We start from the raw sequence: 13,393 nt of genomic DNA, 5'->3' as shown, positions 1-13,393 counted from the left end.
GCAAGAGCAAAAAATATTAAAGCAAGTTAAGAACAAAAATAAACTTTAAAGTTACAAAAAGAGCATGCAGAATAACACGTTTACACAATCTCAAGAAAGTATGTCAGAAGCAAGTTTTGATGTAGCCCACTCCCTTTTATTTTAAAGCAGGTATCTTCTAGAACCTTTACTGCATTTTTAAAATCCATTAGAACATCATTTCCCCTTCTAACACACTATTTCCTTTGAGGCTTTGATCTTGCCAATTAAGATTTTCCAACTACAATATTCTTCAGAAAGTAATCCCTGCAGATGGACTGTGTTCTATGGTGCAAGAGGTAAGTCCAAGGATGTTTAGACAACTACTTTACATAGCATTTAAGGTACCAGGGGATTGTTCTTATTCTACTGAACGCAAAAGCACCATCATTGACCATCTACCTGAGGTTTATTACTAAACTCTTAGCAATCCTTACCCAGGCCTTCATTTTCAACTCTCTAAATTTGATAACAAGTTATATGTATAAAATTTATCTAATTAAAAAAAATCACTAAAGCATAACTGAAATATTTAATTTATACTATCAGTTACTTAATGATTCGATAAGTATAGGTATAATATATAAAATATAAAGCTAACCAGCAAACATAAAACACTACCTTGGACAATAAATACTACAACAAAGACAATCTTTAATTTCTTAAGGTATTCAGAGATAGTTCCATGTTTGGTGACGACACGGGTGGTGATATTAATCAAACAGCAAACAGAAAGAGGTATTAATTCAAGAGAAAAACTTCTGAATGGCATGGCCAACCTAACCTACCACCCGTATGCTAGAGCCACAATTCCTTGCTCTTGCCTTCGCATGCTTTCAAAATACTACTTAAATATAATTTCCTTAGCCTCCTCTACCACTGTATTGCCTTCTCCACCACTCCACTTGTCTTTCAGAAACACTCTGCCCAAGTGTCATTTTCCTTAGAAAGCCTTCGCTGATGCCCCTTCTCTGTGCTTCCAAGGCAACCTGAATAAACTGCTGACAGCTCTAATCATACTATAACAACAGTATTGAATTGTCCATTGCCCCTAGTCTCTGAGGTCTAATTGTATTCCTAAAAGTCTAGTATTCAATGCCGGATAAATAGTACTTAAAATAACATATTCTGTTGGACTGTGTTGTGAATGAATGAGTTACAGAAATAGAGTTTAAGATGCTTATAGAACATCCAGATGGTGACAAACAGAAACATGGGTCTGAGCTCAGGAAGGAAGATATGGCTCATGATACAGATATGATAATTTTACTCTAAATTTAGGATTGTTGCTTTGGCAGATTAAAACAAAATTCATCAAGTAATTTATGGATGGACTTATTGAGACATACATAATTTCCTTCAGGTTGTTAAATACAATGTATATTTTGTAGTTCCCAACTTACTTGATTTCTCAGTTTCATTCAACATTGATTAGCCACTCCCTCCTTTTACAGTCTCTCGCCTTACTGGTAGCCTCAGTAATGACCAGGAAAATTTCCTCCAACCTTTGGCTACACCTTCTCAGTCTCCTTTGCTTCATTTCTTTTTCCAATGTTTAAATGTTGAAGATTTATAGGGGACTATGTCCCTATATCTTCTCTCTATATACAGTCTCCTTAGGCAACCTCATCCCACACTAAGACATCAATTACAAGCAATATACTGACTATTCCCAACTGCATTATGATCAATACTCCCTGCCTTCCCAGAAACTAACAAAAAACTGTTCTTCCCCCAGTACTCCCCATGTTAGACACAAGAACCACTAACTCTGGAAATCAGACTTCTCTTCTCTCTGGATCTCCGAATCTAATTCATCACCCAATCCTATCAATTTTACTTTCCAAATATTTGTCAAATCCACCTGCTTTTCTCTATCACTGCCATCCTGGACAAAGATTCCATTATCTCTTGCCTAAGTTACTATAATAGCTGAACTCAATACTACTCAGTATGGTCTGTGGACCAATACTGGTCCACGAACTATTGCTACTGGTCTGAGATAAGATAAATACAGAAACAGAGAGGAAGCATTTAGAAATTTTTATCGCAATTTGACACTTCCACAACATCCATTTTATTGTGTTACTAAAGAACAGTACAGATTAGAAGCTAAAACAAAACACGTCCTTCACCACAGATGAGTTTGAGAAGCACTGGGCTAACTGGTCTCCCAGGATTTATGCCTCTCTCTCTCTCCAATTCGTCCTCCACAGAGCAGCCAAGTGATGTTTTTAAAACAAAATGTAAGTAACTTATTCAGCCGTTTAACATTCTCCAGTGGTTTCCCATTGCTCTTAGGATTAAGTACAAAATGCTTAGCAATGATTGACCATTGTGATCTATTACAGTCTCGTTTTATATCACCCAGGTGCATGTGCTAAGGTCCAGCCCCTACAAGACTTTTCAGTTCCAGAAAGCTGAAATCACCATCCCTTGGGTAACTCCAGTTCATCCTTCAGGTTTCAGGCTCAAAGTCCTTTTTTAGAGAACTATTCACTGATACATTAGTGGGCTTTCACTGCTTACAATAATTTTCCTTTGTAGCAGTTACCATAACTGAAATTATTGTTTTTGTAATTGTTTAGTTTTTTTATTCCCCAACAGACTTTTGCCTCCATGAATACAGACAGGTACACTCTTTCCATTAGCATGTGTCAGCAGAGCCTAGCACAGTGTCTGGCATAGATCAGTTCAACAAACTTTTCCTAAATAATAAATCTAAGACAGGAAACAAAAGAGTGGGCAGGAACACCACATTTTAATGACTTCAGTATCTAGTCATACATAAATAAGACTTGGGATAAGTCTGTGTACCAGGTGCCCTACACAAAGTTCACTTTTTTTACTTCCCTAAACAACGTAAAGACAGGGAAACTTTTGCGATTTAACAAAAGAAAGAGAGAGAAAGGGAGAGCGAGAGAGGATTTTTCAGAAAGGTGGAGAACCTTGTCTTAGGTAACCAACAAGAAATTGGAAGATCTGAGAGCCAACAAAAGGTGATAAGACTGTGAAACCATATTTCCTGGCTCCACTGCTTATTTAGCTAAATGATTTTGTGGAAGTTAAGTAATCTCTGTTTCTCAGGTTCCTCATTTGTGAAATGGAGATACAATGAAGCCTTCTTTAAAGGACTGTTATGAAGTTTAAACAAGTTAATATATATAAGTCATTTGAAACAGTGCTGGGCACAGTGTTTTATAAGTGTTAGTGATTATCATTATCTTTAATATTACCAGTGCTCTCTTATACAATAATTTTATCTGTTTATTTCCTTTTTGTCTATCAGTGCCACTAAAATATAAATTACACAAGAATAGAGTCTGTATTATTGTCTGATGAAGCTTTTGTCAACCAAGGTTCTGTAGGAATTAAATACTACAGTAACTGAACTAAGTGACTATTTCCTCAGTTCTCTCTCTCAGGGCTGGTACAAAGCTAGTACCATTTTAGGTGCATAGGAGTGGAGTTAATTCACTGCATACCTTGGATGCCTTAGAGAATTAGGGCTTGATACTCACTGAGACCCCAGTTGAGAAGGGCTGCTCTTGTGTATCCGCAAGGGCTGGCACAAAGTAGGTGTTCATTAAATATTTTTGGAAATAATGAGTATTGACAAAACCAAAGGAATAGTGCTTAGTACAGAGTAGATGCAAAATGTCAATTTTATTCCACCCCTTCAAAGTTCCCCTAAGTTTTAAAAGTCTGATTCTAGGGGAGTCATTTTTCTTGAACCGGAGCTGCCTGTACTATTAAAAGCCAAAAATACACAATACAGAAAGTAGGAGAGCCAAGAAACAAAAATAAAAAACAATGTTGGCAGGAACTATGTGAATATAGTAAGAGATGGAAGGAAGATAGGTAAATTTGGATATGCAGGAGAAAGGGCAAAGGTTATTCTAGACCAGGAAATAGCATAAGCAAAAGCAGTGTCACCGGAAGTTTGGAGTACATTCTGTTGACACAAAAAGCTATTAATGAGCAAACATTTAGGCTATACATGAGCAAAGATCTTTATTCTGATAGTTGCATATGCACATAATTTTACATGTAATTAGGACAGTAAATTGTGATACCAAAATTTTGCTATTTGTAACCACATTAAACAGTACCTATTTGGATTGTTTAAGTGAGTTGTTTCAAAAATATATATTAAGAAAATAATAATGCATAGGAGATAAGCAAATATGACAAAAATTGTCAGTTTTAGAGTGAGCAAAATTTGGGAAACATCAAGGTATGGTTATGTGAACAAACGTAACATGTTAAGAGAGAAAAGCCACTAGTATTCTGAATGAAGACAAAGCTCCATATTGACCAGCAATTCAACATAAAGGACATATGGGTGTGAAGAATACCACCAGTTTTGAGTATTTAATCTGTAAAATTATAGTATCTGTAAAATCCTCATTTTCCAGTATGATAAATCTACTATACTTTCAACTTTATTTAATCTCAAAACAAAGATAGAAATTTAAAATTTCCAGACAACTGAAATTGGGACTGACCTGCTTGTAGTCTCGTAACTTACCTGAAAATAGGGAACTAAAACTCTGTATTTTTCATACCAGAAGGAATTAACTTATACAGTAACAAAATATGAATCATATCTACATCAAAAAGGGTGTTAAATGAAAAAGAGCAAAAAGGTAGCTTCTGATTGCCACCTTACTCTCTCAAAATTAATATACCAATAGCCAAATCAAGTCAAGAGATAATGAACATTTGCTTGACGCTTACCATGTGCCAGGCACTGTTGCACTTTACCTGCATTAAGTTATGCAATTATCACCACGTTCTTATGAAGTATATCAGTATCTCAATTTTACAGTTCTAAGAATAAAGGCACAGGGAGATCTTGTCCAAGACCAGAGCTGGTAGATGGCAAGGCTGATGTTTAGATCATGGCAGTTCGGCTACAGTCTGAGCTCTTAAACACCAGGCACCATTTCTCTCAAGAATACCAGGATGATAATTTGAAATATTCAACTATTCCCATTATGGCAAAAGAGATGTAATTTTCCAAGGCATGAACCTTTAATTACTTAAGTTTCCAGTCTAAGAAAAACAGTCGATTCAATTGTAAGGAAAAACTGGGAACACGAGTATTATAATGGAACAATCCAGGCCCAGGACTATAGACAAAACATCAAAAGTATGGCTGAATGTCACTATTCACAGAGAAAGAAGCCAAAAGTTGGGATAAGCAAATGGGTGAATCTCATTTCTACTGGATCTACTTTGGGGGAGATGCCATCCTCTTCTTTTTACGTGATTCACTACACGAGTACATAGATTCAAGCAATTAGGAGAAATGACAGCAGAAGGAACCAGAATGGGGGGAAATCGAGTCTTGGATTCCGCACCACAAAGTTGGCTTGATGTACCTTGGTGAATGAGAATTTGCGTGGGCAATTTGTGCTTGGAGGTAGGGAGGTGGAGGGCATGACCACCGAGGTGGAGGTACTAGATGTCTGTCTGGGGAGTTGAGAATTTACCCTAAAAATGGGCTAACACGGATGACAATTTCGAGTATGTTTGAAATAGGCGGTATGGATATGGATGCTAGGTGCGGGGGTGAGGCAGTTTCCCACTTTGGGCAGTACTCAGGGAGGGAAGAAGAGACAAGGTATAAATAGGCGGGCATGGAGGTATACAGGTACAGAGGGAGACTGAAAAGGAAACAGGGCGAGGCTTCGGATGCAAGTCAGGGGGGTATCCTGGTAGGTGGAGGCTGGGATATCAATGGTGGGGGGGGAGGGAAGCGCCCCCAGGGGAAGTAGAGACTCCAGGCGAGGGCGGTCCGGGGGGCGGAGGGTGGGACTGGGGGGCGGGGGCGGAAGGCAATCCGAGACCAGAGCAGGCGAGCCGCCGGAGCCGGGTTCCCGAACGAAATGGGATGGGGGCGCGGTGAGCGCGGAGGAGGCCGCCCGGCTCCGACGCAAGCGAGTCTGGGTGTGGGGGGGTGTGGGGGGGTGTGGGGGGGGGGGGGAACGGCCAGGGCTGCGGCAAGGACCCCGGCGGGGGAGGGGCACCTACCCGTACGTGCGGAACTGCGGCGGGCAGTCCCGGCCGCGGCTCCTCTCCGGCTGAGGTGGCAGCTGCGGCGGCCCCAGGAGCCAGAGGCTGAGGCGGCCGCGACGGCTGAGGTGATGGCGGCGAGTCCCTGTGGCGGCCGCCTCCGCCGAACCGCATCCCTCCTCCCCGACCCGCCCTCCTTCCCTATCTCCCGCTCCTAAACTTCTTCCCCGGGATAAACAAACCCGCCGCCAGGGGCGGCCGCTCCCGCCCCCGCGCAGCCCCCCCACCCCCCGCCCGGGGCCCGTCCGGGCTCCGGCTTCCGAGTTGCGACTCCAGCCCCAGCCCCAGCCCGCGAGGGCGCGTGCGCGCGGCGGCGGCGGCTCGCGAGGCTCATCCTCACTCCCTCCCGCGCCGGGCACTTCCGGGCCGACCCGGATCCGCCGCCGGGTTTTGGAAGTAGCCACCGCTGCCGGCGCCAGGCGCGGGGCTCCGGTCCGGGCCGCTCCGGGGAGGCCGAGCGCGTACCTCGCTTTGAGGGGACCCCGTTTTGGCCCAACATAAAACTTTCCTTACCTAAAAGGCCCAAGGATAACGCCTCCTAACTGATCTGATTGACCCACGTCGGGTGCGAACGGCGGCAACCGTTTCTGCTCACGAGTTCCTTGGGGCTGTACCAGGCGAAAAAGCCGAGGTACAACTTTTACTGAGCTCCTGTTTCGAGCCCAGACCTATATGAACTGACAAAACAAATACATCAGTATACAGTCTCAGAGAAAGAGAAACGACAAGGACTTAGAAAACAGTTCGACTAGACAAATGAAGTGCCACAGTGGAATGGTTTTCCTTTGGAGAAGGATGAGCCTCAAAGGGAAATAAGTCCCAGGCCTAGGAGGAGAGGGGGCCGCCGGACGACCTCAAGGATACTTGGGAAGCATGGGAGAGGGAGAGCAGGCTTCTTCCCAAGACTAGACTTTGGTAAATAAAGCTCTAAGGAAACATCCAAAGAGTTGAGGGGACTGCCTCGTGGCGTTTGGAGAAACAGGTGACAAAGAAGAGAACTTTATTCAGCACGCCCATTGGGCAAGACATAATTGCTCTAGCTGCTAAGAATATTCTCATTGAAGAGGTTTGGGGGACTAACAATTCAGGCTTTGCCAAAGCAGGCAGGAATGTCATTTAAGGACCCCAGCTCCTTTCACTAAAACTATATATCAATTAAATGACTGACTGCTTACCTGGTTTTCCAAGAAAAGGAGGAGGGAGGGGATGGACGAAAACTTCTATTGTTTTACTATGTGTTGAGCACTGAAAGCACAGACTTCAATTATCTTTTTTAAATCCTTTCAACTTCTGAGGATCAGAAAGGATCATTCATCCCAGGGTTACTGGGATTTGAAATCTGGGAAAACAGATACCCCTCACTTCAAATTAATACTACATTGGCAATCTTATTCATGTATTTAACACACAAAATATGCCAAGAAATAGTAGAAAAAAATAAGCTCAGCCTAACCATAGAGTTCAAAGTTGCCTCGGCCAAGAGTTTAAAAACAAGTGAGAGTGAGCATTGGTGCAAGTGGTGGGAAAAGAAAATATTAGCGTAAAATTTCACATTCTAAACATGAACAAAGAACAGTTAAAACTATTTGCTATATTCATTGTGGTCCTGTGTTAACTTTATGCTATGTAACAGAGACAGTGAAAATTATATGTAAGTTTTGCCCAGGCCTCTTAGTTATTTCAGCCCGTTCATATTATATCATGCCGTCTCTTTCACTAGTCAATCATTAGGACCTAATAAATGTAATAAGCTCAAGGAGTCAAATTATAATCAATCCTTTAAGCAGTTTGCCAGTTGGGAGTTAAGAAATGAGTGTTACTTGGTGACCCTTGACACTTGACTGGGTTCTAGTCAGGCAGTGGTTCAATAAACTAGTCTATTACAATAGGCTTTAGTTTATTGTTCCTGTAAGTGACTGAAAAAGAAATAAGAACTGGCCGGCCCCGTGGCTCAGGCGTTTGGAGCTCCATGCTCCTAACTCCAAAGGCTGCCGGTTCAATACCCACATGGGCCAGTGGGCTCTCAACCACAAGGTTGCCAGTTCAATTCCTCCAGTCCTGCAAGGGATGATGGGCAGCGCCCCTTGCAACTAAGATTGAACACGGCACCTTGAACTGAGCAGCCGCTGAGCTGTCAGATGGCTCAGTTGGTTAGAGCATGTCCTCTCAACCACAAGGTTGCGGGTTCGACTCCCACAAGGGATGGTGGGTTGCGCCCCCTGCAACTAGCAACGTCAACTGGACCTGGAGCTGAGCTGCGCCCTCCACAGCTAAGACTGAAAGGACAACAACTTGAAGCTGAATGGCACCCTCCACAACTAAGATTGAAAGGACAACAACTTGACTTGGAAAAAAAAAAAGTCCCGGAAGTACACACTGTTCCCCAATAAAGTCCTGTTCCCCTTCCCCAATAAAATCTTTAAAATAAATAAATAAATAAGAACTTTATCACTGGTGTAGAGCATAGTGTGCTTCCACCAGTCCTGTATCAGGCTTACACTTTTATGGTACTAACCATTAGGATCATCCAACTCCTTAGACACCAAGAAACTTTATGATACTCATTTTGCTGCTGTTTTGTCAATTTTTTTGTAGGAAACCATTCAGACTCCTCAATGGATGTGGCTCACTTGGAAGTTCTACTGATTGTAATTAATAGGTTGGCAGTTAGTAAAGATAAGAAGAGCCATCCTCTGAACTTAATGAGCACAGATGAGGACCAGACTTTGCATCTTCTTGACCTAACACTATAAGGCTCTGTCTGGAGAGCCAACCAAGCATTCCACTTTGATAGTTTAGGGACTGCAGCATCTTATTCCCCTTTTCTAAATTAAACCACAGACACTCCCATTTCGTGGCTGGGTATGCACAATGGACTCAGCACTGCCTTCCGTACCACCACCAATTTTGTACTATCATTTTCCAATTCTAGTTGTCAAAACGAAAGCATACAGTGGCCAAAGTTCACAAATCCACTATTACCTTCTGTTTAGAGGTTAAAACACAGTAGTAATATGCTTGTTAGCAAAGATGACATACTTCGTGAACCTTAGGTGATGACTTTCTGAGCTTCCCTGGACATTTTGCTCTTACCCCTACCCTTTTTAATGTGGTCCATTCTTAAGAAGTGTGGTCACTTCTTAAAAAGTGTGGTCACTTCTTAAGGATCCAAAAATTTCAGAACTCTATCATTACACCTACAACCCTTGTATAGTGATATCTCTAGCAAAAAAAGCACCAGCAAGTTTGATACACTTAAACCTCAAAAATCATTCCCAGAAAACAGAACAGGGCCCACCCAGAATTCTGAGAACAGGATAATTTTTATTTCCTTTGTTTAGGTTCTTCATTGATAACCTTTATTTTCCTGTTCCCAGCCACATTATGTCAAATATTTCAGGATTCTCCTTTGTTTCAAATTAAATACACATTCATATATTTAATATTTTGGTCCTTTGGATAATCTGTCAAGTCTACTATAAGAGGTGATTTTTGTTTCTTTTTCTTTTATCACCAGGTGAAGAGAAAGGGTTGAGTTACAGTTCACTTGCTGGCATACTGTTAACATTTTATAGCAGTTGAGTTAAATATTAATTTTAATCAGGTTTGAAATATTTTTGAGGTTCGTAAAACGTTAGTAATCCCTAGATTCTGGATCAACAATGTCCAATGAATAGGAAGTAGCAATACTTCTACCCAGGCAATATAACATCTTAGAAAACTCTTGGTCAGCAACCTGCAAGTCCTCTACTCGCAGTATAATAGAAGGAAAACAAGATTATCCAAAGGCCCTACAGCATCAGTCCAGGCATGCCCTGAGAATTCTCATTCAAGCTCGCAGTTGTTGGAAACCTTTTACTCTGCAGGGATCCAGGATGTCACTGCAGCCATGATCTAGTAATCTGTGATGACCTCTCTCTTCTTCAGCTTGGCCTGCTAAGCTCACTGTCCTCTGGGGGTGCTCTGGCCCTGCTCCTTCTCTGCTCTCAGGTAACCAGAGAAGTTGTAGTTGGTTCTGGACCCTGCAGGAAATCCCAGGTGAAACCTAGAGCTCTCCTCTGCTCTCTAGGCAGAGGTCACCAATCTCTGCAGCAGCCCCAAATGGCTCTAGAAGTGTAGCTGCTCAGTCTGCTCCTCTTTTATCTCTGCTCAGTTATCACAGTGTCTCAGGGTCAGGGTCTTTGATCCCCTCCCAGGGAGACACACCCTTCTGCCTATCAGGGCAATTTCTGGCTAGAGGAGTTTATTTAAACATCTGCCCCTGCAACAGCCAAAGGGTGGTTCCCTGTCTCTCTAGACTTCTTCTCTCTGAAAATTGGGGTCACTTCATTCCACTCTTCTCTGACCCTGACTCAAGAAATGGCAATTCCAAGGCTGCTTTCTCTGGCTATTTTGAGGAGCCCTTCCTGCAGCAGAAACAGGCCTCCTGTTTCACTCTGACTAAGGCACACCTCCTCCCAAGGGGGAGGAATATAGAATTGGGCCCTGCATTTAGAAGAGCAATCTAGAAGTCCGAGAAGGTCCATTGGGTAACCTTGGAACCTCTGGGCCTCAGTGTTCCTTGACTCGCTAATATTCCACAGCTCTGCTGCCTGAGAAGGACTGAGTTCTCCTACTCAGTCCTTCCTTCCCTTCTGCCACCTCCACACTTTGGAAGCTAAGCCCAGCTATCTAGCTGTTGCCAATTCTGCATCCATACCCCAACACAGCAATGAGTGCCCACCTGCCTCCAGATGGTTCTCTCCACTATTCAGAGCCCTTCTCTGCCAACCTGTCTGCTGTGTTAGAAACCCTGGTATAGCCATTTCCAGAATTACAAGCCAGACATGCCATCTGCAGGGACACTGCGCTTGTACTGTCCAGCACCTACCTGGTCAAGACCAACCTCTGCAACTGTCCCAAACACCCTCCCCCAAGCCTTCCTCTTCTCCCCTCCCCTACAGTTCTATCCTTGGTGATTTGGGTTTTTGGGTTTCCCCTCCTTACCTGCCCATCCTTGCCAAAGTTTTTGCACACTCTTGACCTTCTCTGCCTGATCTATGCCAGACTGAAGAAGGACCAACTCAAGGGCTATACAAACCCTGGATATTCTTTTAGAGGCTTCATCCCACATGCTAGCAAACACTGGAAAATGTAGCCATATCTCACAGGAAAAATACAATGTTTTGTTATACTAATGAAAGATGTAAGTTTCCTTTTGAAATATTTACTAATTTCATATTACAGTTTGGTTTGTTTTTCATTTTAGAGCAAAAACATTTTCTTTTCTAGCTCTCAAGCAATTTGATAAAACCTGGAAAAGCTTATGGGCCTTGGGCATTGTGTCTATAGTGAGAACCTGAGCCTTAAAAGGATTAAAAAAGTGGCTTGGGTGGTAAACACACTTTATTCAGCTCCTTCCACACCTCAATCATCCCTTAAAGCTTTCCATTCCCCAGTATTTAATAACCTGGCTTCTCTGTTTGATATCTTGTCTTGGTCACACACCATTACCCACACGTCTCACAGAGATACTCCCTTATTCCAAATGTCACCTGCCCTGCCTGGATTTCACAGCATGCTCAACCTCTGGATTCCCTTTCACAGGCTCCTTCCACCACTTAGGGCCCTTGGTTATTGTCTTAGTGCCCCCTGTCTCCAGGAAACTGCAGGTTTGGGCTAAGGTATTTGTTTACTTGATCCTGTAGATATGATGATGTTCTCTGCAGACTGGACTCTAGTAAGTCTGCAGCGACATCCACCTGTCTGCCCTGTCCCCCCTTTCCAAGACAGGTCCACTACTGCATTTTGGATGCTTCAGTCTTACCCTATCTACTGGGACTGACCAGTGAAGTCCACTGTGTCTGAAGCAGGATAGCTACCAGAAATCACTCACACTTTACATTTTCCTACTTAAGTGCCTGCTCACATTTCTCTGTGCTTTGGGTGTCTTGTTCTCTAAAGGAGGCCTTTTATGCCTCAGTTATATACAGCATCACTGATGAACTTCTCTGGAGGCTTTCCTGTTCACTTATGCAAACAGAACATATGCAAGAAAACGAAAATGTCCCCAGAAATTACACCAGATTACATCTCTTCTAAATATTAACCAGTATTTAGTTGAAAAAGCCAATAGAAGTTTGGCTTTTACTTTCCAGATTTCTAGATTTTTACACTAGTGATTCTGTAATTTCAATATACTTATTAAAATTGAATTATGCATATTCAGAGCACACAGTGAGCCAATTTAGAGGGAGAGCCTACAGGAGTACAGTATTGCCTCTTTGTCTCCCTTCTCAATTTTTTTCCCCAGTAGGAATATTAGTCTAGTCCTTTAAAAATCATATTTTGTACAGTCTACAATTTTGAGAGGAAAGGTGATGAACGTTTTTATTTTCTTGTTGCCAAGAATCCGGCAAGCATTTGTTTCTGTTTTGAATGTGGAGCCTACTGTGTGCAAAACAGGTGTGACAAAAATCCCACCTTCCTTTCCAAACACCTATTAGAGCTATTTCCTTTCTTTTTTCCTATTGTTTATTTCTCTCCATTGTTATCACTTAAACATAAAGGTCTGGATATTTACACAAAATATGATTGTGCTTCATTTGTCAAATTCCTTCTCTAGTCTAAGTTTGGTTTTTATTTTACTTATTTTGTTTGGTCCCAAATAAAGACATGTTTTCCTTGACTTGAAGGAAAACATGATTTAGGTCCTAGAATATTCACTCGATGCCTTAAATTAATTCACGGTATCTTTCTGTTGGCATAATGCACACAGGATATGTGATGGTTCTGAGCTTCCTTACCTTCACATCCATCCCCTGTCCTTTTCCTTCTCTGTTCCTGCAGGCTGTTTCCCAGGCTCCCATGTCAGCTGGCTTCCTGCTGGGTTAGGCCAATAGAAAGCACTGTCAAGAGCCTGGAGGGAGTGAGGAAGGGGAAAGCCGGTTTACTTCTCCAGCTCTTTTCCCGCCTTAAGTATAGTGTGTCCGCTTCCAGGCTCCATTTCCGGCTGGGCAGGCCTACCAGGGATCAGGCTTGGCCCTGGCAATACCACCTCCTGACTTCTGCCTGGTTGAAGGTGTAATGGCTTCTTGTGGTTGTTAAATACTGGATTCTTCTCAGTTTTCCTGTGCAATAGAGTTCTTGTATCAAATTCTCTGTTTGAAGTAAACTGTGTGGTTTCTGTTCCTTTGGTTGGACTCAACACGATTATCCATTTAATATTTTCAGAAGGGTCTTATCCTGTTTAAAGGGGGAAGGAATGATTTTAACAGGGAAATAGTCGCTTTAAACTTAGGGATCTCTCTATGCT

At 42.4% G+C, this 13,393-nt stretch overlaps 1 protein-coding gene across 1 annotated transcript in view; it reads right to left on the bottom strand.

Annotated features, from left to right (window-relative positions):
• The window catches only part of SPOPL (speckle type BTB/POZ protein like), a 58,804-nt gene extending 52,494 nt beyond the window's left edge, over nt 1–6,310 (bottom strand). Inside the window, exon 1 of the mRNA XM_074335752.1 lies at nt 6,058–6,310. The gene's annotated coding sequence lies outside the window, so the exon portion shown is untranslated. The remainder of the gene's footprint in view (nt 1–6,057) is intronic.
• Between the last annotated feature and the right edge of the window lie 7,083 nt (nt 6,311–13,393).

This window comes from Rhinolophus sinicus, linkage group LG01 (assembly GCF_036562045.2).
Source record: "Rhinolophus sinicus isolate RSC01 linkage group LG01, ASM3656204v1, whole genome shotgun sequence".
Taxonomy (NCBI): Eukaryota; Metazoa; Chordata; class Mammalia; order Chiroptera; family Rhinolophidae; genus Rhinolophus; species Rhinolophus sinicus.
Note: the sequence above shows the minus strand (reverse complement) of the source record. Positions and strands in the feature narration are given on the sequence as shown.